Below are 25,858 nucleotides of genomic sequence, written 5' to 3'. Positions count from 1 at the left end.
ACACAAAATGCAAACCTAAGTTGTATTAACAGCCTGTATATCCTTTCTGCAATAGCACAAACATCACCATCTTATTTCAAATAAAATGTAGTTTACAAGAAATTCTTGCTTGTGAATTTAACATGATGATCAGATGTTCACTAAATAGCAATACCAAGAAATATGCCATTTAGCGACAATTATTTGGATGCATAACATGCACCTGGAAAGACTACTAAACAATGTACTTTCTCCTGCTATAAAGCTAAAACCCCACCTTCATTCTCTGTCAGTTGCACATACTGTGAAATCTGTAAGTCTGCTTTGAAGTGTTTCCAAAGTCTTGAGTGTTGCTGCAAAATCTCTGTGGCATCTGAGAAGACATATGCAAAATGATATGCAGTGCTGCGAGATTACTCAAGACTACCTCTTTCTCATCTGGAGGACTATTTTCAGAGGAAAATGTCTTGTGACTCATATACTTTCATATCTCATCAGCAATTCAGATTAATTGGTCTGAGGGATCAGTGACTCTAAAACACACACTCAAAAAACCAACAATTTGAAAAATAAAATGTCTGAATTTCATGCAAAACATTTGTCTTATTTAAACCCTGGAAGTAAAAATAAAATATTCACGCTATCTTTCCTCCAGATTCGCCAAATATCAGGTCCAAAAGATCAATACCAATAAACAATGTAAGAGTTTTTATTACTTTATACATACATAATTCTTATCGACAATATTGTATTTTTGTGTAATAACTGTTCATAAGGTTAATGTAAGAGCTTTTATATTTCTTCCCATTAGTGTATAAATACATAACCTCTGGACATCAACAAACATGATACATTATTATTTCTTGGGATTTTATTGAGGGTGAGGTATTATTTTTAAGTGCAGTAAAGTACTGTATTGTTAAAGAAAGAAAGAAAAAAACATGCAAAACAAACAGTTTCAATCTGGCTGTAAGCTCACATAGACAGATGACTGCTTTGGCATTACGTGAAACGGAGAACGCACCATATGTGTTGGAGGTAATGCACAGAACACTCCCAGGTCCCACTTTTGCAGTGTCTGACACTTGAACATGATGCCAGGTGGACACTGTTTTCACACCAGAGTGAGAAAAGTGAAGATAATGACATGAAAATCTCTCTGTTACCTTTAGGGTCTTTAAAGTACTTCCTCCAGGGATCTGTTAAGATTCAGCATGCTCTCAGAGACCTCAGTCTCCTCCTGGGCTAGTCAAAAAGTCTCATGGAATTTAATTCCCAAGGAAGTGACCTATAATCCCTTCCCATCTAAACCAGAAAGAAGGGTCATCTGGGTCCCTAATAAACAGGGTTAATGAAGGGGAAGCTGATGTGGCTGAGGTTGGCTTTGGAAATTTCTCAAGGAGGAAATGAACGGAAAGGAGAAAAGGAATATGGTCTCTGTGGAGACCACAAAAACTCCACTCAGCTGTATGGGCTGAAGAAGTGATGTGGTTGTGCCTGTTTGGAAACCTCCTCTTTGGTCCCAGACATGCTGTCATACTGGACATGTTTGGAATAGACCACTGTCTGCCGGGAGTGAAACACAAGGGAGTGATGTGTCTGGTCTCTCATTGCTTTGCTTTGCACCACCTCAGGGATCACATGTATGCCTACAAGTGGGTCAGCTGGGAGTAAAATTTGACAGAAATTCAGGGAAGGACTGAATTGATAATGTAGATTGGCAGTAAGATACTGAATACCAACATGAAATATGTGCTGAGTTAAAATACTCCGTAGAAAATCAACTGGTAAGGACAGGAGTGGCACCAAAAGAGGGACAAAATCACCTGAGTTAGTGCTGGCTGTGCTGGAAATGCTGGCAAGCATGCAGGGCAGGTACCAGTGCAGGCTGCACCAGTCTCCCAGACAGGGCTTACCAGTTTGCACTGGTACATGATACACATTGCAGCAAAGCAGGGATGCTGAGCAGCTGGCCACTGCACCAGCTCCAGGAAGCAGCTAATGCCAGCCATCAAATAATGGTGATAAGGCTCTTTATGCACAGAGTTTGGATCCTTGCCGTCCTACTCACTGCTTAGCAACTAGCGACTGCTGGGTTTGGATTTCAGGCTGATTATTTTAAACAGTTTTCCCTCTGCTGCTGAATGTACTTCTATTGACAGCAGAGCCCTGTTCATACCCTGGACCCCTACTGTGGCTGTCTTTGGCTTTGTGCCTGTTACGAAGGAGCAGCCACATTCAGTGAGTGCAGCTAGTCAGATATGCAGGTCCTGTAACTTTTGCTGGTAATTATTTGTGGACCTTGGCCACAAATACAAATGGAGTTATCTGACCATGAAGAGAGATCTGAATTTCACATTTAATCTTCTAGATTACAGCCTACTTTCTCTGGTCCTCAGTCCAAACGTGCTTTGGTTGTATTAAATAAGCTACATAAACACTACCATTACCTTTGAGCTTTCTTACGCTTGACCTATAGTTAAATCAATGAAAAGGTTTTAAAACCATTTAAAATATCTACCTGGACACGTTATGAAGATTTAGTCCAGTCAGTTTCTAAACTGAGCTGAAGAAATCAATGTGGCAACTTTACAGGTATGATCTCAGCATGACTACTTAAATAAACACAAAGCCAATTTATGGCACGTAAAAAAAGAAGCATTTCTAAAGCTCCAAAAACCTAAATAATACAATGCTTTTAGCTGTCTCAGAATTGCTCTAAATACCACGGATCGAAGCTTCATTGTAACGATTTATCCGGCTTTGTCAAATGTGAAACCCTTTCTGAGAAAGAAAACCGAGGTTTTTTATTACCTAATCACACTTTTTGTCTCTTTTCAGATAAATGAAGTGACTATCTGCATATAATATCAAAAAGAATATTACTAAGTAAAAAAAAATTCTACTTGCAACTGAGGTAATGAAAATTTTTAAAAGCTGAATTTAGCACCTGTAAGTGTAGAGCAGAGAACGAGACTTTTTTTAAAGAAACAAGTGTATACCCTGTAATAGTCTTCAGGCCCCATTAAACTGTTTTAATTGCAGGATTTTTTTTCTCACACCTGCTCTCAAACAGAAACTGGTCACTTGAAAGTAAGAGGCTTGGTGCTTGGTCCAGTATTTAAAGGGTGGCTACAAAGAAGAAGAAACTCGCTTTTTACAAGGAGTCAGATGGAAAAGACAAGGGCTAATGGGCACAAGTTACTCCTGGGGAGATTCTGGTTAGACACAAGAAGAAAACTTTTCACAATAAGAACAATCTGCCATTGAAATAATCTCCCAGAGAAGTGGTGGATTCCACAACATGGGACACTTTTAAGATTCACCTGGACAGGGTGATGGGGCATCTTATCTAGGCTGTCCTTTTGCCAAGAAGGTTGGTCCTGATGATCCTTGAGGTCCCTTCCAAACTTGTATTCTATGACTTAAAGATTCTATGATACTGAATAGTCCATGCATTGACAAATATACATTCCCATATGAGCAATTATGTGTACATGAGAATTTAGACTGCATTTCAGAAATCATGGTCAATACTATTTGATCCTATATAAACAGAAGGATGTATCCCATAGACTGAAGAGGTGATTTGAAATATTGTTTTAACTTTCATGGTATGGAGCTGTGAGTAATCTTAAATTAAGCACATATAATGTGGTCTTTCTCAGTTACTTTTGGTGTGCTTATAAATCCAAGGAGTTGAATTCATGTAGGTATGTGTAGAATAGTTTCAGTCCAGCCCCATCACATGCGGGCAGAAGTGTTGCAGAGAGCCCAGGGAAGGTGTTGAGGCACCACTTAAGAAGAAGATTCAAAACCTGATCTACACCTGTGCAGCTAGCAGTACTACCAGTACTGTCAGTGCTGTCAGTATTGGGTTTTCCTACACAGGCTGTGACACAGTGTGGGCCTTTCATACAAAGGTTCCTTTGCTGGGGAGATGGGGCCAGCTTATAGCACAGAGAACATTTGGACCCTCTTACTATGTTTTGAACCTATCTGATAGTAAAAGTTTATCATCATTTTTCTTATATATTGCTTAACACTATAGTGCTGAGAACTTCGCACAGCTGACGATGTAGTGACTGACATCTCATGAGCAGTAAGGAAAACTTAATTGAAGAAAAAGAAATGACAGAAGAAATTAGTCCAAAATCTAAGAACAGTAGTGCATGCATGCTGCTTGTCTCCTTGATGGCACCCTCTCCCTTTGCTATAAACTCCTATAGCAGAAAGATTTGGAAATTGGTTTACTTAAGTAACAGTACAATAATTTCTCCTGTTACTGTTACATGCATGTTGTATGCATTATATATATTTAGAGTTATAACAAGTCCATTCATTGTTGAACTAAACTGGTGTTTTTTCTTTGAAGTTTATAGATCTCAAGTGATTTTACATGTCTTGGGAATGAAGGCTTCCTTAGTATTTAAGCAAGATAAAATCAGTAACACGTGTCAGTGAATAACCTACGTCAGTAGGTATTATTGCAATTCACACTTGCAAAATGTTGAGGCATGTCTTAAGACTCTAGAATAGCATTTCTGGAGTCACTGGCTGAAGATTATTGCATGTGAAACAATGACTAGTTACTGAGAGAGAAACATGGAAATTGTTCTTAATATGATGTGTTATATTTTACAGACCCATTATTTTTTTTAGACTAAGACTCAGTAACTAACAGATTTTTTGCTTTCTGTATGTTAACACAATCCAAAACTTTATGTTGTATGAAGAGTTTGCTTTGTTACGGAAATAATTTTCCATTTAAAGGTAAATTTAGATAACACAAATACATTTTATAAGGTTTGAGATCTTCAAGGTCTCAAATTCTTTTAAAAAGATCTTTGAGAATGTACAGGGTTTCTTGTTGGATTTTGTTTGCATATTTTGAATGTTGAGTAACAGTCAAAATGTGGTTTTAATTTTTTTAATTAAATTTAGTTTGTCTTTGTAAAAATATACCTATTGCTTGCTTAAAGTGACTCCTGTTTGCCTCGTTTGGTCCATAGCAATAAAATTTACAGTGCAATTATCTGAATTTTCTAATGTAGATTTGCTATATATCCTATCACGCCTGAAAAGATTTTAAAAAGTTTTTAGAGTAAATTAATGTTTTACAAAGGAAGGATTTTAATTCCAGGTTTTGCCAATATCTCTGTTCTGCTCTTTGTCAGTTATTTTCCATGTTGGACTGATCAGGGGACAACTACTGAACGACTGCAACTGCACATCATGCTGCCCTTCCCTCAGGAATGTTTTCTGTTGCTCTCTGCAATAAAAGCTGAAGTATAACACCAACATAATACTCTTTCCTTATGCAGTTCTTTGGAAGGTAACACCTCTTGTATGAGTACAAAAAATTTAAATAAGTTATTTCAGTATCTTTCATGTCGTATACTATATCTTGGCATGCTGTAAAAAGTGCTCCAGTAAATGCAGATTTTGCTGTGTTTTTATTTTTCCATTTTGTGGTGAAGCTGTGAAGAAAAAAATAGAACCCAAGAAAAACCAAACCAAAACAAAAAAACCAAACCCTGAGGAAACAAGACCAAGAGCCTCATCCCAAAACATTCACATTCAAAACATGAACCTGAGGTTCAGCTTCCAGGGCTATATTTGTTTCTAAACTGATTCAGATTCTTGTAGCAGACAGATGAGATAATCTTTGTCTTCTACAACTCATGCAAGTAACACAACCATATATTCTTTCTTGTTATGGCATGTGACATAGGGGTACATAAACAAATACAGTTGTACTCTCACACTGTGTCTCTCTGCTGCACTGTCATAACTATAATAATATCCCACACTGTATTGATATTAATACCTTTCCAACAAAACGGTGTGTTCTAATAGAAAGTGTTAGAAAATTCCCTCCAGTACAAATGAAGAATTGCTTCCTTGAGAATGTAACTTCATTTTCTAACACCATAAGTTCAGGTTTACAGAAATGCTCTCTATAATAAAAAGTCTACTGAGAAGCACTATATCAAATCCCTTTCATCTTGTTGCTTTTGCGTTGCTTTGCATCACACATACTCTGAGCACACATACGCAACACAGTGCAAGCATCACCTTTCAGGCCTATACAGCTTGTGCTAACACATTGGTTTCCATAAAGAGGTAAGGGTGAAGGAGGTTCAGACAGATCACAGCACAACCTCTCCTCATTCCACACCAGTGAGCTGATCTGCTTGAGGATTTGCAATTTGCGTCACTTCTCTGGGAGACATTGAGCAGACATTTTGCCTTCTCTGTAAGCAAGGAGCTTTGCCTGTTCCTCACTTTTGCACTGCACGTTGAAAAATGTATCGATTTATTGGTTTATCATAACTGTAATTAGGAAACAATGACGAAAGATAAAGCACACAATGAAATATTTTTACTTCTTTTATACGCCTCCCTATAATGTCTGAAATGATGACTCAAAATACAGGCTGCAAGGCCCCATTGATAACTGCACATACATTTCCAATAACAAAGTATTGTTCCAATAACAAACTAACTGATCTTTAAATACTGTATTAATTAACTGCAGAAATTCTTACTGTTACTCAGTACCCAAGACTAATAACGTGAAAGAAGGAAAAGACCAATGGATGCTACAAAAGCTCTCATTTCTTCTAGAAATAACAATTTGAGATTTTCCCTGAAAGTACTTAGCCTTCATGGGAATATCCAGCAAAAGAAATTGTCCATTTAAATGACTTTTTGCATTTGATGGCATTGAAGGTTAAAAGAATTGCTCCTTACATGTTGTGGAATATGTTCCCATGCAAGTGTAGGTTAATTATATATTAATTTTCAGGAATTTATTTGCTACCATTAAGCATGTCAATGATAATTCTATTTCAGAGCATTTCACATATATTAAAAATTAATCACTTAACAATTTTACATGCTCTAAATTACTCATTTGACTTAGCTGAAAATATTTATCTAAAATTCTACTTAAAATCACACTTCTACACACATTGTTTTTCCGTATTTTTAATTACTCACAAATAATAAAATAAATCATAGAAGTATGTAGTTCAACGTAACAAAAATGTTTTTACAGGCAAATTGTGACCGTGTGTGCTGGAATAAAATTGTATTAATATTTAATGACCCTCCAAGCTTTATATAATTCAGTTTACAAATCATATAGTCATATAGAATCATAAGAATGATCTGGGTTGGAAGGGACCTTAAAGATCACCCAGTTCCTACCCCCCTGCCATGGGCAGGGACACCTTCCACTAGACCAGGTTCATTAAGGCCCTGTCCATCCTGACCTTGAACACTGCCAGGGGTAGGACAGCCACAACTTCTCTGGCCTTTGCTTAACATTTTGAACTGCTAGAATAATGGCTTAGTAAGTGTTTTACAACTAGGAAATAGACAAATGTAATGCTTGAAGTATTCTCAGTGAATTTCCAACTAAACCTGTTATCTTAATATTGTCACATTCTTTTAAGAACTGAAAATGACAGCCGTTCAAACCATCTTATAAAAAATGGTATGCAATTTCTTGTAGTCTGAGAGTTTCACTAAGTCTGAGATGACCTTTAAAAGTTCAAATCACATCAAAATGTTAAGGTCCTTCATTATAAAAAGCGGAACGCTCCATCCACATAAACAGCAAACAGAGATTCAGCAGAGGTTTGGTAAAGCTAGCAGTGAAAAGTGGTCTACTCTGTATCTGATGTAAACCTTCTATAGAGCTATATGATCAGCACAGTGAGTAAAAAGTAGGCAAGAGGAGAACAAATGGATGCTTGGCACACAGCAGCTTAGCTTTGCCTTGCTTAACAGCAGTTAGAGCTAGTCTAGTCTAAGAAGTCTTTCTGGCATGCTCTGCCGGAGATGACAACAAGGAGATGCATCACGCTATAGGACATATATTAGAGATAGGTGGGGGATTTGAAAGGCTAACTAACTTGTTTAAACTACTTATATAAATTTTATATTGCAGCAGTTAGTTGGGAACCCATGAAATATATTTTAATCAGCAGTTCTATGCTCTCCTGTCTCTGGAATTCACTTTACAGGGCACTTCACAGGGCTGGGAGAAAGATATCTCTGTATGCCAGCTAGCATAGTTTTAAAGTAGTGTGAACTATCAGGAATTAGGACTAGTGGACAAATAGTCTAACTGTTGCTGAAATTAGTGACAACTAGGAATCCAAGTGAGCATTAGGGACTAAAAGACCTTTGAATATGAGAACCTAGGTTCTCATGTTGGTGGTCATCTCATCTCATGTGGTCTGAGTCTTCCAGACACAACCATGCACAGTGGGTAGAGTAAGGTACTTCTGAGGCAGAATATCATCTGGTGAAAAAAATTTATTCTAAAGATATTGTTCATAGATAAACTGCGATCATTGCTGAAAATGTTAATGCAATGGTGGGAATTTGTGTTCACCCAGAGCATAAGCATAAATGCATAGTAAAAGAGAGAAACAGAGCAAGTGTAAAGCCAATAAATATAGTTGATACAGCCTAAGGAATAGGTGAAACTGTTTTGTAAACAGTTCATACATTTGCTTAAAGCAGACAACAAGAAATACAGGATTGGTTATTACTTTTCAATTGTCCGTATGATTTGTAAGTTATGTCTAGATGTCAGTCAACATGTAGCAGCTGCTCTTGAAGATGCCTGCAAGTTGGCTTTGAATTTCTTTGCTGGCTGTTAATAAGAACATAGCCCACAGAGATCCCCAAAACTGACAGATAATATTTAGCTCTTAGCCCACACTGAGCTCTCCATATTGAGCTCTCCAAAGAGAAAAGTGTTTTAGGAAAGCCTGCGGCGCTTCAGTCCTACCCATATCATTAACTGAATTCTATGGGCACTTATAAGAACAGTTCACAACTGATCAATATTGACTTTGTCCAGTGCTGCCTGCACAACTGCTTCACTCTCAGTATCATCAAGCAGAAGAATTTTAGGATTGCAAACCAGAACTCCGGCAATTGCTATTCTTTTCTTCTGGCCTCTGGTCAGCTGTGCCCCTCTTTCTCCAACCATGGCTTCAAACTTCAAGGCAACCACACACATTTCCAAAACACTCAGTGGCACAGTCCTTTCAACAGAGAAAGACAGTGTAAAGAAAAGCGACATCAGTGGCAGGAGCCCCAGCAGCTTCTCCTTCCACTAAACCACTAAAGGATACACAACTACTTGGATATACCTGCCTAATCTTTTGTGTCCCTGGAACTCTAATAGTTCTTCAAATGCCCACCAAGTCATGAACTAAAGATATAAAATGAACATTATTCTCAAAAGTTATGAGGAAGCTCTGGATATCTCTGCATATTGAGCTCCACAGATAGCTTCCTCTATGAAGGAAGATTTTTGAGAATCCCTTCTAAGGAACTGCTTGGCGCAAGAACATTTAGGAGAAATTATTTCAGCAGGACAGCTGTTTTGCTTACATTGGGTAGCTTCATCCTTCACTAAGCATTTTGGGTAAGGAATCTCTCTCCCCAGGATGGCACATGCCTTTTAGGGGAGACTTCACTGTGTCATTGGAACAAGGGCAGTGATTCCAGAGCTAGATGTGCAGACACACAGAGTCATCTCCTGGAGGTATCTTGACCTGCCTTCCTTGGGATCGTAAAATCTCTGGATGAGCTGAACAGTTGTACTTTTCCCACAGCAGCTGCCACCAACCAGGGGCACTGCCAAGGCCACCTTGAGATTCAAGCCTTCAGTATCTCCATATGTAAGAAAGGTGATGAAAAACATAACGGTATGTAAAAATGTCAGGGTAAATTTGAAGAAACTCTAAAAACTACAGTAAAAATTTGCAGAGCTCTAGCTATTAAAGAGGAAGAGGCTGATGTGGAGTTTGTGGAGTTTTACTGCACCATGTAAAGGTTTTTCCTTTGCTCATCCATTCAAAATGTGGCGTTCCACACTTACTGCAAAAGTAAGGTTTGCTTTCCATGCAAACTTACTGCTAAGTCTCAGAGAGGTGGTGAAGATGCCACACAGCAATTACTGCAGCTTCAGAGGAAAAGAACTTTTCTTTCCCACTTAAATGGCTGTTGGCCTAGGGGAGATTTCCGCTGTAGCTTTCTCTAAAACTTCAAGAAGCAGAGAGACACAGAAGTGTAAACATCTGTGTAATGAGATGAAAGGAAACCTTGCCTTGGATATTTGTTTTTGTTTGTTTGTTTGTTTTTTTTTGTTACCAAGGAGAAACTATTCATAGATTTGTTTTTCCATGTTTATATAAAAACTCACATTATTTCATTATGAGTAACCCAGTCGGCAGCCATCATGAGGACCTTCTTAGTTAAAAGAAGTGGGAGAGATGAGGTTCCATTAAATGCTTGCCAGAACTATTCTTGTTTCAGAACAACAGGATAAAGCAAGAATTATTTTATCTCAGTAATACTAAGGCCTCTGAAGAGTTGCCATTTTTATCAAGATGTCATGGTTTAAACCCAGCCATGCAGCTCATTCACTCACTCCCCCACCTTCTTTCCCTCCCCCTGCTCCCGGAGGGATGTGGAGGAGAATCAGAAGAATGCAACTCCCATGGGTTGAGATAAGAACAGTTTAGTAACTAAGGTATAACACAAATCACTACTGCTACCACCAATGATAATAATGATAAAGGAAACAAAAAGGGAAGAGAATACAACACCTCAGCACCAGCCAACCGATAACTCACCCCCCCAGCCTGACCAAGCACCGACCGATACCAACTCCAGCCCTGCAGTCTCCCAGCCCTTCTGGCTAACTCCCAGTTACATCCTGGGCATGACGTGCTGTGGTATGGAATACTTCTTTGGTCAGTTTGGGTCAGGTGTCCTGTCTCTGCTTCCTTCCGGCTTCCCCTCCTCCCTGGCAGAGCATGAGGCTCACAAAGTCCTTGCTCAGACTAAAACATTTGAGCGGTAGCTAAAAACATCGGTGTTATCAGCGCTGTTCCCAGACCGAAAGTCAAAAACACAGCGCTGCACCAGCTACTAACAAGGAGAAAAAATGACTGCTACTGCTGAACCCAGAACACAAGAATATTTTGAATTGTGAAATTCAGGTGATGTCAAAATGAGCAAATAAGAATTGAGACAATCTAGTTTACACTGTTAAGCTACCTCAGAACTCGTCACAGTTTAAACCCAGCCGGTAACTCAGTACCATGTAGCCGTTTGCTCACTCTACCCCAGCTGAAATCAAGACAAACTCAACTGAAGTCTTTGTTTTGCGAGTTTTTATACGGTAATCTGCTTACTACACTGTTAGATGTTTACATGGAAGTTAGACTGGGGAATTAGATAAAATCCAAGAGCCTAAGAGCCTAATCCAAACACTGAAGAAGCAAATAGAAACATTGCACTGTTTCAATCTGGTTTCAAACTGATTTCAGGTTTGGGCCAAATACTTCGTCCTTCACTGAAGTGAGAATAAAGTCTCTTCACAGTATATTCTTACACATAAACATGTAAGGTAAAAAGTGCTAAAAGGTAGAATGGGCCTATCTGAGGGCATTATTTATGTGTTACCTCCATCTTCCCACAAGCTAATATTAGAAAAGCAGCATAGCCTTTTCAAACCCTGCTAAAATGTAGCTATGATGACAGCAAGTTTGGCACAGGCATTGCACACAAGCGCTTGCTTTGTGTCTTGGGCAGGTTTTGCAGCCCTTGTGGTGGAAGTGTTCCTGCAGCTATCACATGGGATTAATTCCCAGCTATTGATGTCACATAGATCTGCATCACACAGAAGTGCAGAGTGAAGTCTTCTGTTACAAACTACCCTCCTAGATCTCACTGTTGTCGGTAGACAAAAGCAACTTAACAATATGCAAGTGTGTTTCCATTGATACATTATGTTTCCTTTCATTCTCTAGTTTGCTCATCATTCTTGTTTTCATTTGCTATGCAACATGCTTCACCCTTTCTTGCCATGATTAAGAGCTAAAAAGGTGACCTCTGTAATAGATAAAGGAAGAAGTGAGAAACAAAGCCCCTCCCTAATACTAGATAATGTGATAAACATTTTAGAAACTTGATGCAGAACTTGCTAAAGAGTCTTCATATTGATTAAAATGGCAAAGTGCCAAATGATTTCAACAGATCTCTTTAGAAACTGATAAAATGATTATTTTATTTGTCTATTCCTTTAAAAGCTGCCTAAGAAAGCCCTGCTCCTCTCTGTCTTCATATTCTACCTGAACAAAATGGGAATCGGTCTCCTGTTATAGATGGGTAAAATGAGACTTACTTCATATTGGAAAAGAAAATTTTCCAATACATTCTTAATAAATGTATTTTCAGAAATCATTCAAACCTTTCCCGCAGTTAATTCCATCAAGAATTAACTTGTCAAGAGCTCTTGAACAAAACAATCTCTTCCTTCAAAGGGACGGCTTTTGTATTTAAGTGCAATAAAGTAGGTGTTGGATCTGTTGCCAGTTTCTCAGAGAAATATTTTTACCAGACTTATAGTGTAGAAAATTTGAGAGATCAGTACACTACTATAATATTTTTCTGTATTAAAATGAATATTATAACAATTAGAGTTTTTCATTATATTGGGCATCTACAAGGACCTTCTAGCTCTTACTGGAAATTTCTTGTAGCTGCATTTTACTTCAAAAGGTGGGCTCTTAATTTATTTAACTAACCAGTTCCAGCTAAAATGTGTTATTAGTTCTACACAAAAGCAAAGGTCTCCATTATCTCCTGAACACCATTTTTTAGTTATAGTAACCATTTTTCTGTAAGGCAATCAAGTTATCTTGAAAAGAATCTGTATCACCTCTATGCATGATACCTTAATATCTGGCTTAGCAGGATAATTGAAGTAAATACTTTGGAATTCCAAATTCCCCTTAACATGGTTTGTTTTATAGCTAGCAAGCATCAGGTGCACTGTCAGTTTCAGATTCCTAGGCAGAACACGTCAAGAAAAGGGGAAAAGCCATTTTTTATATTTCTAATGACATTTTAGCATGATACAAGGCTGTGAAATCCTAGAAGTTAATGTTACCATGCAATATGGCATAGCAGGTCTCATTGCAAAGTAGCTGCAATTACTCACAAATGCATGCAGCCATCAGTCCAGGTCAAAACAGGAGCCTGCTTAGTAAGGTTCCATGGGATATAGCCCTAGAGGGAGGGGGTGGCTTAAGACTGCTGGTTGATGTTCAAGGATCACCTGCTCTAAGCTCAGGAGTATTGTGTCCCAACTTGAAGGAAATGCAGCAGGAGGGCCAGGAAACCTCCATGGCTGGATAAGGAGCTGCCCAGAAAACTTCGAGGAGAAAAAGGAAGCTTATAAAAGGTGGAAGTGAGGACAGGCAGCCTGGGAAGAATACAGGGATGTTGTCCAGGAAAGCTAAGGCCCAGTTAGAGTTAAATCTCGCAAGGAAAGGCTTCTATAGGTACATAGCAAACAAAAGATAAACTAGGGATAAAATGGGCCCTCCCTGGAAACTATCAGGAGAACTGGCTACCCTTGATTTGGAGAAGGCTGAGGTTCTGAATGACTTCTTTGCCTCAGTCTTCACCAGCAAGTGCTCTGACCAAACTGCCCAAGTCTTGGAAGGCAGAAGCAGGGACTGTGAGAATGAAGACCTTGGGCCCACTGCAGGAGAGGATCTGGTTTGAGACCATCTTAAAAACCTGAATGTGCACAAGTCCATGGGTCCTGATGAAACCCATCCGCAGGTCCTGAAGGAGCTGGCAGATGAAGTTGCTAAGCCACTGGCCATCATATTTGAAAAATCGTGGCAGTCAGGTGAAGTTCCCGATGACTGGAAAAAGGGAAATATAACCCCCGTTTTCAAGAAGGGAAAAATGGAAGACCCAGGGAATTACAGAGCAGTCAGTCTCACCTCTGTACAAGGATGCTGGAGAGGGACTCTTCATCAGGGACTTTAGTGATAGGAAAAGTGGTAGTAGGTTTAAACCTCAAAAGGGGAAGTTTAGATTGGATATAAGGAGGAAGTTCTTTACTGTGAGGGTGATGAGGCACTGGAACAGGTTGCCCAAGGAAGTGGTGAATGCTCCCTCCCTGGCAGTGTTGAAGGCCAGGTTGGACAGAGCCTTGGGTGACATGGTTTAGTGCAATGTGTCCCTGCTCATGGCAGGGGGGATGGAACTAGATGATCTTAAGGTCTTTTCCAACCCTAACTGTTCTATGATTCTATACAAATACTTTAATATTGATTCATGACTTGAAAGTAGACATTACATTGCCGAATTACTACAGATGTAGTCACTGTAAAAACAGTCTTTTAAATATTGATAGCTGAAAAAATATTATCAATAACGTGAGCATAGTTACACAAGGTCTAGCATCCTCTCTCAGTTGTTGAATTGCGTTTTTTTAATCATGAAGATTGAAGTATGTTTATTCAGGCAAGCTTTGCAATAACTTCTTTTTCTTCTTTAACCTGGTTTTCTAAGCTACCAGATAAAATAACAACTGGTAGAAATTTGCAACTTCCAAATTTATTGGCTCATATTCCACTACTTAGATGTTTGTCCTATATCCAAAATTGTGTTGGGTGGAATTTTTAAATGTTATGATATCATACGCACAGTTGATAATTTTAATTCAGAAAGAAAGTCAGATATTCAACACTTTTGGATGACAAGCATGACAAAGATACTGTCTTATTTACTAATAATACTAATCTATAGTATTATTTTCTATAATACTATAGATTGCATAGGCAGCTCCTATGTGTCCAACACTAAAAACTCCAAGTAATATAGAAAGAAAAGACTTAAAAAAGGAAACAAACAAAACCCAAACTAAACACCAAGCCCCATACCACATAATGCTCATTAGATAGCTTTACTTATCTGACAATATTAATTATCATTGCTTCAAGCAGTTCCATGCATCCTGTGCAGTATGAGGAAGCTTAGAATCAAATCAGCATTGATTCTAGGCTTCAAACAGTGGCAATCCTTTAAACGAAAGGTGAACATTGATAGGAAATTTCCATTAGTAGGTCAAATTTCCTTCCTCCATACCTGGATTATAAGAAGGACATTGTGAGGGCTGATAGCTGGGATCCTTCTTCAGAGTGACTATAGAGAATAGAAGGACATTTCTGATTCCACCTGAAAAAAAAAATAGCCACAATTTAATCACTTCTGTGATTAAATATAGAAAAAAATAGTTTCAATAACATGAAAACAGGAGTAATTCAACCCAAAAGATAAAGGCACATTAATCCTCTCTGTTGTAATGCTAGCAAGGACAGAACCAAATGTTTGAGGAAACTGGAAACTTCTTTGTGTGAAACTATAATCCTTTGTCAGGCCAAAAGCAGACTCTAATTTCTAATTAATTTTTTCAGCCTTGAGTCTGACATTTAGGTGTGTGGGTGTTTTCTTTGAACACATGCAACTCTGCCACTCATTTCAGATGTTGGAAATAAAGGCTTGTTTGCACTTTTATTCCAATAAAAACCAAGCTTATGTTACAGTGTCAATTGCTAGTGGCCTGGAAGAGGTGACAGCGAGTCAGACTGCTGCAGGGATCAGCAATAAGCCCTGCTCTGCAGTCATGTGCTGCATGCCAGGCAAGGAAGAAATCCAGCTGCAGGTGCTCCTGTTTTTCTTGCTCCACCAGTGGCTTTCACCGGGAACATGAGGGCAAAGCCCCTTCCCATCTACTTTCTGCAGTGTGTTGGTAATACAAACTCACATATATGGCTTTGCCCTGGAGTGGATAAAATGGGCTTACCTGCTTGGTCACAAATGGGATTTCAGAATCATTTCAGTATTTTTCATAATCATTGTTCAGCTACCCTTGAATACTTACTGTAAAGACTTTTCTGGCTGTACAGTCATCGAAGACTATCAGATCAGTTCCATACTGAAAGGCCAAGATGCATATATAAGAAGAAAGCAATAACCATAGAAATGTTGGCTGAAAGAGACGTTTTTGATAGCAGTGTGTTTGGCATCTTCTCTTTTTTTGGTATCGGAAAGAAAAAAACACATTCCCCCCCAAAAACCCAAAACGTACAGGAAATGATTCTTTCTTTCATTATGTGTATTTATAAATTTCCCATAAAATACACTGAAGAGATATAAAATATTTTTTGTAAACAGTAATCCAATCCAGAGAAAGATCTTGATAAGAGTAGAAGAAAATGTATTGACTGCCTTGTCAGTATATCTTGTGATATACTGAGCTGATCAATTTTAGCTGGAACAAGTCCTGGGTGAGTGGAAAACACTGTGTCAATCTGTTGAACAGCTTTAACCTTGTGATTTTCAATGGAATCTTCCAACTGTGAGCAAGTATTACTGATGCTAAAAAAACAAGTAAGCAGCGGCCAGCCACAGGAAGGACTCAGAATCATTAGGGTTGGAAGGCACCTCTGGAGATCACCTAGTCCGACACCCCTGCAAGGCAAGGTCACCAAGAACAGGTTGCACAGGAATGTGTTCAGGTGGGTTTTGAACATCTCCAGGGCTGCCCCCAACCTTTATGTCTTCAACCAGTCCCTCCTGGTTTGTTAGTACAAGATCCAGCAACACAGCTTTTCTCATTGGCTCCTCCACCACTTCTAACAAAAAGTTTTCTTCAACAGTCTGCAGGAACTTCCTGGAGTTTGTGTTCTGGGCCATGTTATCTCTCCAACAATTATCTGCGTGGTTGAAGTTTCACCAGAAGAAGGCTATATCCACCTGCCCATAGAAAGCCTCATCAACTTCCTCCTCCTGATCAGATAGCCTATAGTAAACACCCAGCACAGTGTCACCCATAATCACCTGTCCCTTAATTATCACCCATAGACTCTCAAATTGTTCATCTGGGTAGAACTCTTTCACATAAGCAACTCCACCACCTCACCTCTCTGACCTGTCCTTTCTAAGAAGTACATAGCTGTCCATGACAACATTCCAGTCATGTGAGCTCTCCCACCATGTCTCAATAATTGCAGTGAGATCATGCCCTGTGACCACACATAGATTTCCAGTTCATCCTGTTTATTCACCACTCTGCATGTGTTTGTATACAGGCACTTCAGAGCTAAGTTCTCTTGAAAAGATGTAAGAGGATTCACCATAACCTTAAACACCCTTGCTGTGGTTAGACCTTTGATTGTCATCTTGAGAGGCAGTCAAGGAACATCTGTCACTGCACTGGTTGCTATGACCTCCTCCCCAGGAGGAAGCAATGGCATGAGCACTGCCATGCTGAACCCCAGCCCCTAGCCACTTTGGACACCACCCCTGCAGGCTGAATGATGCCTCCTCCTAATATACAGACTCCATCTGGGTGCCTTGCAGTAGGTGTCTAGGGTTGAGGGTAAACTTCCTGAAGGAAGTGTAAAAGTTGGGAGAGACTTGGAAAAATCCTAGAATCAATTCTGATGTATAGGAAGATCCATGAAAGTACAGGGATTCAAGGGAGTAGAAGAATCAATAATGGGAGAAAATACTGGCATTGGATCAGAAGGACAACAAGGATGGAATAACTGTTGCATGAGTGTTTCAGGATATTTTAAAAGAGAAATGGTGATATGGAGAAAATGGGATGGAATTATGTAAAAATATCTCTCGAGAATGACTGTAAAAGATATTATCGGGCTACTGTTTGTATCAGAAAGTCTAGATTGGGTTTGGACATGAACAGAGAGAGCAATTTGGTCAGAAGTGTGTGAAAGTAAGAGGCACATCATAACGTAATAAATACAGATTAAAGAATCAAATGCCAGCAACAGCTGAACGGCCCATGTGCTCTGGGAAGTGATAGCTGAGATTTTTATTTTTTAAACAGTCTTTGAACAAAAACAAGGACCTTTTTAAAAAAATTAATTTAAGGCTGTTAAGATAAAGCTGGATATAGACAAAAATCAAGGATAAAATGATTGAATTAGTTAATGTAATTACAGATGAATCTCCACAAAAAAGGTCTGCAGCAGTGGTTTTCCATTTCCTGGGTCTTAGAAATTAAAAAGCATTGAGATGATAATTTCCCCAGGGTTAGCTTTGAAACTGTAATTCAGCATCAACTTTCAGTAGAAAAATACCACAAAAGTGCATGGTGCCAAAAGCAGGATGACCAATGTGAATTAGGGTATTTTAATTACTATGTCTGACCTGACAGGGAAAACAGTAAGGAAGAAATGTGCTTCTCATGGTGATCATGTGCTCTTTATTCTAGAGTATTGAATAAACTGGCACACATAACAGTGGTCCAGTAGCAAAGGCTTCTGGTGATTATTTTCAAATTGCGGATAGAGCCACAGGACTGAAGCATTGGAACAGAAACAGTAACCTGAGAAACTGCAGACTTTTATCTTGACAAAAACAGCACATAAAGCTTGCAAATAAATCCTGAAGAAAATAATCAGAAGTAAACAGAAATGAAACAAAATGAAATCCTAAAAAGTTTCATTAAATTAAGAATGTCCTGAGTTATGAAAGCAAAGGATTAAAACCCAATTACTTTTCTTTAATACTGTCTTTTCTAAAGGGGCTAGACACAATAAAACTAATCCGTTGGGACTTCATTAATGCTGTCTGATGCCGATTTATTCTAAAGCCATAGGATAAATTACTAATTAAGCAGTAGTTTTAAAGTAGCAGAAGAATGGTAGGGTAAGAAACTGTTCAAAGGAAGACAGCAGCATTCAGCAGGGAGATGTAATACCCAAGGTATTTGAGAACATGAATTCTTCAGTCAGTCTTGGGATTTATTGTTTTTACTTATATTAGTGATTCGGGCATGCAAGCAATACTCATGATAATGAAATTTCCTGATGGTACAAAACTGAGAGGATGAGTACAGAGGACCAGTGGCAAAAGAATACCAAAATATCTTACAAAGTTAGATACACTATGTTGGAGGGTAGCAATAAGAGAATTAGATGAACTGTAATTATGTGAAATAAAAGATGACAACACTAAAGGAAAAAGATGACCAGTGAAATGGCAAGCCTATACTGCATAACTAAAGAAACTTAATATGATTGGTCTAGCAAGATGCCACCTGAGAAAATCTATGATTTATTTCTTAAGCAGCACAGGAAAGTAAGCTTATGAGTGGAAACTACTAAAGCAAAGGTTCAGTGCTGGTACAGGAACAAATTCATATGTAGTAACTGCATATAATTTGCTGGAAAAAGATGTCCAATCTTCAAACAGTCGAACAGTAGAATATCCTCCATGCTGTAGTGTAGCTAAAAAGTCTACCTGGTTTTAGGGTGGAGCTTTTACACTTATTAGCAGGGGGATTAGATGATACATTGGTTTTCTACAATAGCAGGAATAGGTTGCAGTAACATGGAAAGCCCTTCTCAGTTCTGAGTCATGCAGGAAGAGCTATATCACATTATTGCACACACGGCAGGAAACAGCTGGCAAACTGTGCTTTAAGGATGAGTCTGAAAAGAGGTGATGAGAAGTGATGAGGATGGCGAACAGCACTGGTTAACTAAAGGAGTATGCTGGACTGAACTGGGAAGCCAGGCACAGTTACCAAAGGCCTTATTTTAGCTGCCTGAGGTGGGGAGATGTGGTGGCTGAAGCATAAAGGGAAAAGTACGTCAGGGGATGGTATGTGTTTTCTGTGGACGACATAATTGTTACTGAACTTTGAGTTTTTAAAACTCCTGTCAGTTTTTGTGATCATGCTGGTTACCTTCAGATAAAAGATCAAAAAGATGGCAAGAATGAGGTCCCATAGTATAACACAACTAAATACATGTGCATGTATTGGTTTGTGACCTTAGTGTTACACTTGTCTTTTCTTGCCACATGCCTGTCATTTTGGCTTACGACTCTTACTGGATTCAGGAGGTCTGCAAGACCATATTCTCTTCTGGAAAGGGACTGCATCTCTACATATTTGAAGATGCTTTTCAAAACTAACAAAAAGGAAGCAAAAGGAAAAAAAAATCGGCAGCAAAGATATAAATAAATGTAAACCCTCTTTAGCAACTGTTACAGAAACAGCCAACGTATGGAAACTTTATTCTCACCTTTCAATTTCTTTTCTCTGCCCTTCAAATGCTGCCAGTTTGAATTGCTGCCAGGACTTCACCTGCATTAGCTCCTGCTCTTGCATATGCAGTTAACTCCTTGTTGGTGAATACAGAAATTATCTGTGTAGAAGCAAAATATTTTAACATTCCCATTCAAATAAAACCAGAACTACCTCAAGTGTTGTTCTGATGTCTATGAATTCTTAACTCATTGTACTGAATTTGCTGTTTTTGCTTTGTCTTAATTATATAGCCTTATAAAAGATCCCATGTTTAATTTACAAGGCAGAAATTTGAAGGGCATCATGACAATGTTTGCATTGCATAAAATGTATTAACTACACAAATGCATGTTGCCTTCTGCCAAAAAAAATGAGGTGGTATTTTCAGTTCTTCTGTACTTCTATCACTATGGAAAGTCAGAGGAGCTGACTAAGATCCCTTACAGTTAGAAATACTTGCAGCACTATGGTGTCTGGGGGAGAGAGATTAACAGCCAGGAAGGGTGGTTTTTTGTCAGGACAATCAATTGCCCAAAAAGCATGGCAACATTCATGTTCCTGATACACAGTAGCTTGCAGATGAAGCTATAGCAGGGTACTTGTGCTATGAAGCATTAACAACTGCACATTTTAAATAGGGTTGGGATTTTCATCTTGTCTGAAAGGGCAAAGCTGGCCAGTGTCACTGAAATTCAGTACCTGTTTGGTACTTGATACTCTGATACTCTTTTGCAAGTCATAGCCAAAAGCAGTTTATGCTTCTATAGTTTCTATTTCTCTCTCAGAGGGCTAGATCCACTTTGTGTGAAACTTAACTGTTTTCAGTAAGTTACTGGGAGCAAAGGGACAATGTGGAGCAGAGTTCACAGTGTGCCAGCTGCCTGGCTGTGTCTGCCTGTATCCTTGTGCGGTCCCCAGGGATAATGCCCTCCTTGCCTTGGGGTCAGAGCCCACAAATGGGCCTCGTCACAGGGAACCTGCTTCACAGCTGGTTCCTGCCAGAACTTCCTGTCAGTTACCTGTGATGACCACAGCTCTGCTGTTTTATTTCATTTCTGCATTTATTTTACTGTCAGTACTCATTATTTTGGTGTAGTTGTCATGAAGCCCAGTGAAAAAGACAAAGGTACTGCTTATCTACCCTCTCATATGAGGGTGTGTTATACTTACATAAATTCTGCAGAGGTATAGCTGAGTGTATGTTGGAGGCACCACACTTCTTCAGCTGTACCAGTGTCATCATGCACCTGCTCACACCTTTCTATATGTTGCCAAGGTTTAAACTCAGTAAGGGCCAGACTGTATTTTTAAGTCTTACGGATACCAAATAGGACTACAGAAGTTCATTGAAAACTCTCACTTCTTGCCTACTTTTGACCAGAGAGCTGAAGAGAATCACAGAACCAGACAGAGTGCCCGAATAACAAATGTTAATGTCCAGCCTTTTGGAAAACCAGTTGTAAATCCATTGCAAAAGATAGTCACTGCCTGCAAGAACATTGCCATTTCTCCCCTATTGCTTTATTAATCTTAGATATGTCACTGAAAAAAAACCCGCAAAACAAACAAAATACATTCAAACAAATAAGAAAGTGAGGAAAAGACAGAAATTAACTCTTTGGATGCAGTACACTTTTCAGTGCTCCACCACGTTTGTAACACCTGCCATTCAATACACCTACAAGTCTGCAGCCACAGGGGGCATGGAGCAGCATTCCCCAACATCTCTGTCCCTCAGGCTCCATTTAAATGATCTGCTCTTCAGCCTGGAGAAGAGAAAGCTGCATGGTGACCTCATAGCAGCCTTCCAATATTTGAAGGGGGCCTACAAAGATACTGGAGCAGGACTGTTCATCAGGGACATTAACGACAGGACAAGGGATAATGGGTTCAAACTTAAAGAGGGGGAGTTCAGGTTAGATATAAAAAAAGGAATATAGATATATCTTTTACTGTTAGGGTGGTGAGGCACTGGAATGGGTTGCCCAAGGAAGCTGTGAATGCTCCATCCCTAGCAGTGCTCAAGGCCAGGTTGAACAGAGCCTTGGATGACATGGTCTAGTGTGAGGTGTCCTGCCCATGGCAGGGGAGGTGGAGCTAGATGATCTTAAGATCCTTTCGAACCCAAATCGTTCTATGATTCTATGACTCTATAATACAGATCTCAGGATCTGTATAAATAATAGCATAACCTACAGAGGAGTTTAATAAGATAAAATAACACTGCTCTGAGGGAAGTATTACAACTGAATTTCAGTTGTTAGAACTAATACTCTGTTGGCAATGAACTGGTATTTAATACTTACTCTACAAGTCTAGCATTATGTTTGCCTATATCATTTACCATCAAGCCATCCGATCTCCTGTCTCAATACAGCATGAAAAAATTCTTGTCAGATTGTTTTTATTTGCTGGCAAGTAGCCAGCGTCCAAAGTGCAACTTGAATGTAGGCAGCAAAAAGAACGCCAGCTCCTATTCCTGGATGAAAATTTGCACATCTAAAAGGGAACAGAAAGATTGAAAATAATTCTAATCCAAAAAGGGCTAGCTGCCATTTCTCTTTCTTCACTGTAACAAATATTTTTGAAGTTGTTCCAGAATCAGATTTCAGTTGTTATCTTTTGCAATTTTCAAAAAATAAAAACAAAAAATAAAATAAAAAAGCATTGTCTCAGAATCCATGAAGACAGATTAAAAAAACAAGCTTAGAATAAATGTCATATTTGCCTTAGAAACACTTCCCTTAATGAATGAAAATTAAGACAGGGATTTTAAAAATGTTCAAGAGATATAAAAACAAAGTAAGTTAGGTTTCAGGATATCCACTTTCATTTAATGAAGTAAAGTTGGAGACATTGGATTTCAATTGTTTGCATGCTGTCATCATGTAACTGTTTTGTTTAATTATCTTTGAAAAACATTGATTTTAAAACTTGTGTTCATTCTTATGGAAGCATAAACATGTCAGTGGTTTAGGTACTGTTCATGCAATTACAACAAAACAAGGCTCCGCACATACAAAAAAAGAGGGCAGTAAGGAAAGCCATTCTAAGTGCATTTGTTACAAATGAATGTGAATGGTGTTTTATTCATGATTTATTTAAAATCAAATAAAAAATATGTTCATATTTAAACTGAAAAAGACTAGCACATTAATGAATAACTTAAAATTAAGTAATTAAAATAATTTTAAGCAGTAGTTGAATGTTGTTCTTAATCATTGCATGCATAATAAAAAAGCTACAGAAAGCAACAAAACTAGGGAAAGCAACCCGGAATTTATGCATTTGTTCGAGTATTCAGTTTATGCCAAAACGCTACAGAATGAATTTAATTTTGGTTCAAAATCTCTATTAATTAGGGGTATTTTACAATATCATTAGCAACAATTAATTGGAAAATAAAACTATGTGGCATTGTGACTTATTTGTTCAATGAGTATTGTTAAGAAAGGTGTAGCTCTGATGTGGCTAGATCAGACAGAACTGGTAAATCACACAGATTTGTGGCTTTTGCATCACAAATATACCCAATGTTTATGTTCTATTCCAGTTCCAGAATTGAACCATATAATATTTGTGTCAATAATTCCTAATTCTTATCCTACACAGTGGGGTTTGTACAGCAAGAGTAGAATTTGCCATTTGTAACTTCATACTCCCTTCAAGGAGCAGACCATCCTGGCTTACTTACAAACCAAACACCCTTCTCTGAGGCTGAACAAGAAGTCTAGGGTTTACTTTTCAGAAAGAGAAAAAGAAACAGCCCCCCTCCAACCATAAACCTGGAAATCACTCAGATGATGATGTCATGTGTCCCCACAGCGTGTCTCTGAAAATAACTGGTTCTTAACACCTTAGAAGACTGTGAGAAAAACGTTATTAGACTAATATGAAACAGCTTGACAGAGAGATAGTTTAATCAGACCACCTGTTGCATCTCAGTCCCTATTTCAATTTTATTCAATCAGAAAATGTTAAAAATACGTAGTAAATTCTTGGTCTAATTTATATTTTTTAGTTCTGAGCTATGCAGATTTGTTCGGTATTATATAAAAATGTTTTCTTTTATCAATTTTAAATTTGGCGTCTCTCAACTACACTGTCTGTTCTTTGTCCTAGAAGAAAAGAGTACCAATGAATACTTGATTTACCTTCCCAATAGCAACTTGATTTACCTTCCCAATAGCAATCAGTATTATTATTTGGCTGACATTTAGATGGATATTCCGTGTTTGTAGTGCCAAAGACTAATTGAAAACTGAAAACTTCATACAGCTACTAGGGTTTCCTAAGTATTATCCTTTAAACAGTTTATAAACTAACAGAAAATACATGGTTCAAAGATATAAGTAATTAGCTGACTGATATGGGGCCATTTAATCATGGGTAAAACAAAGTAGTTCTGGGGCTTTGCATGCGACCAGTTCCAACATTTTAGGAAATTTGTTAGGCATCAGTCAAAACATTCATGATTTTGATGAAAATGAGAAAACCAAAGAGCAGGAAATGGGGAATCTCTGTAGAAGCTCTTGCAGAGCTGGCACAGCTGCAGGAGATCCCCTATACACCCAGGACCGCCCTCAGAACCATCTGGGAGGCAGCCATTCATGCATTGAACTGTGCCTTACTCTCTTATAGTTGGTACCTACTAAGAGAGGGAGAAAAGCAGCAGAGTAAAGGAAAAAGGATGAACAGGGAAGTTGTGGCAGAGAGAAGCCAGCTTGCCAGGCAGGCAGGACTGGCAGCAAAATGAGAGCTGTGTAGGGTGAGGAGGAGGAGTGGAGGATGTGGGCAAGGAGGAACAGCAAGAGTAAGAGAACGCATTGAGGGAAAGGCATGAGAACTGGCATAGGAATAGAATAAGGTATCCTGACACATAAGAAGAAGAGGTAGAACCCTCCCTCTGAGTTTCTGGCAGGTTGTAGGTTTGCAGGAGCATCTGGCACAGATAGAGATTAGAGTGGGAAAATGCAAGGTACAGGTCTTGGCCTGCCCTGCATTATCTTTCCTCTCCTCACCCTTCCTTGTTTTGTTTTGTTGTGCTCTGCATTGTCTTATCATGCCCAATATAGTCTTGCTACGCCCTATTGTCTTGTTCACATGCTGCCTTGCCCCTCCCCATACTCCAAATGAAGAAGAGAAAAAAGAAAAGGAGTAAAACTGTCATTCTCATTGCATAATGATGAGTTATTGAGTAAAAATACATCTGCAGATGCATAGCAGGAATGTGGTAGAGAGGAGAGAGTGGAGTACATCTGACCCCTATTGTTTCTCTGTCCTAGTAAAAAAGCATTACTACTTTCAAAGAACTTCAAGAAGCATGTAACTTACCTGTCCTTTAACTAGCCTGACTTCAGTTCTCTCAGTATTTCGTATCAACCTTTTAACAAAACAGGATAGATACAGCTGTCACTATCTTTCTGCAAAGGAATGAGGCAGCCAAGTTTTCAATAACCCAAATGGAAATTCTCAATTATAGAATCAAGATACAAGCAAAGCTTTCTGCTCCTCAGACAGGCTTTCCCTGACCTGGGGGGGGGGGGGGGTGTGTGTGTTCAACTGGATTTATCTGCCTTCAGAGCCATAATCCATTTCTGTAAGGAATGAGATCATCTAATCCAAATCCTAGCTCAAGGAGGGTCAAATAGAGCAGGACGTTTGGTGCCATGTCTAGTCTAGTTTTAAATGTTTAAATGTAGACTCCACAGGCTTCCTAAGCAGCCTGTACCAGTGTTTAACCACCCTCACAATAATAAACTGTTTTTTCACATTCAGATGGAATTTGATGCATAGCTTCTTGGATACAACTGAGTGATGTGTATAGACATACATTATCACCTACAATGAGAAGTTCATTGGTGTGTTATTGAGAATTATTTTTAGCCAGCTGTTCTCTCGCATGTACAT

The 25,858-nt window shown here is 38.8% G+C and overlaps 1 pseudogene; it reads right to left on the bottom strand.

Annotated features, from left to right (window-relative positions):
- The window catches only part of LOC130611667 (phosphatidylcholine translocator ABCB4-like), a 35,275-nt pseudogene extending 9,417 nt beyond the window's left edge, over positions 1-25,858 (bottom strand).

The sequence above is a fragment of the Pezoporus wallicus genome, unplaced genomic scaffold (genome assembly GCF_028554395.1).
Source record: "Pezoporus wallicus isolate ANWC-B61680 ecotype Strahan unplaced genomic scaffold, APGP_CSIRO_Pwel_v1 scaffold_2584, whole genome shotgun sequence".
Classification (NCBI taxonomy): domain Eukaryota; kingdom Metazoa; phylum Chordata; class Aves; order Psittaciformes; family Psittacidae; genus Pezoporus; species Pezoporus wallicus.
The sequence above is the reverse complement of the archived record's forward strand: the minus strand, read 5'-3'. Positions and strand labels throughout refer to the sequence as shown.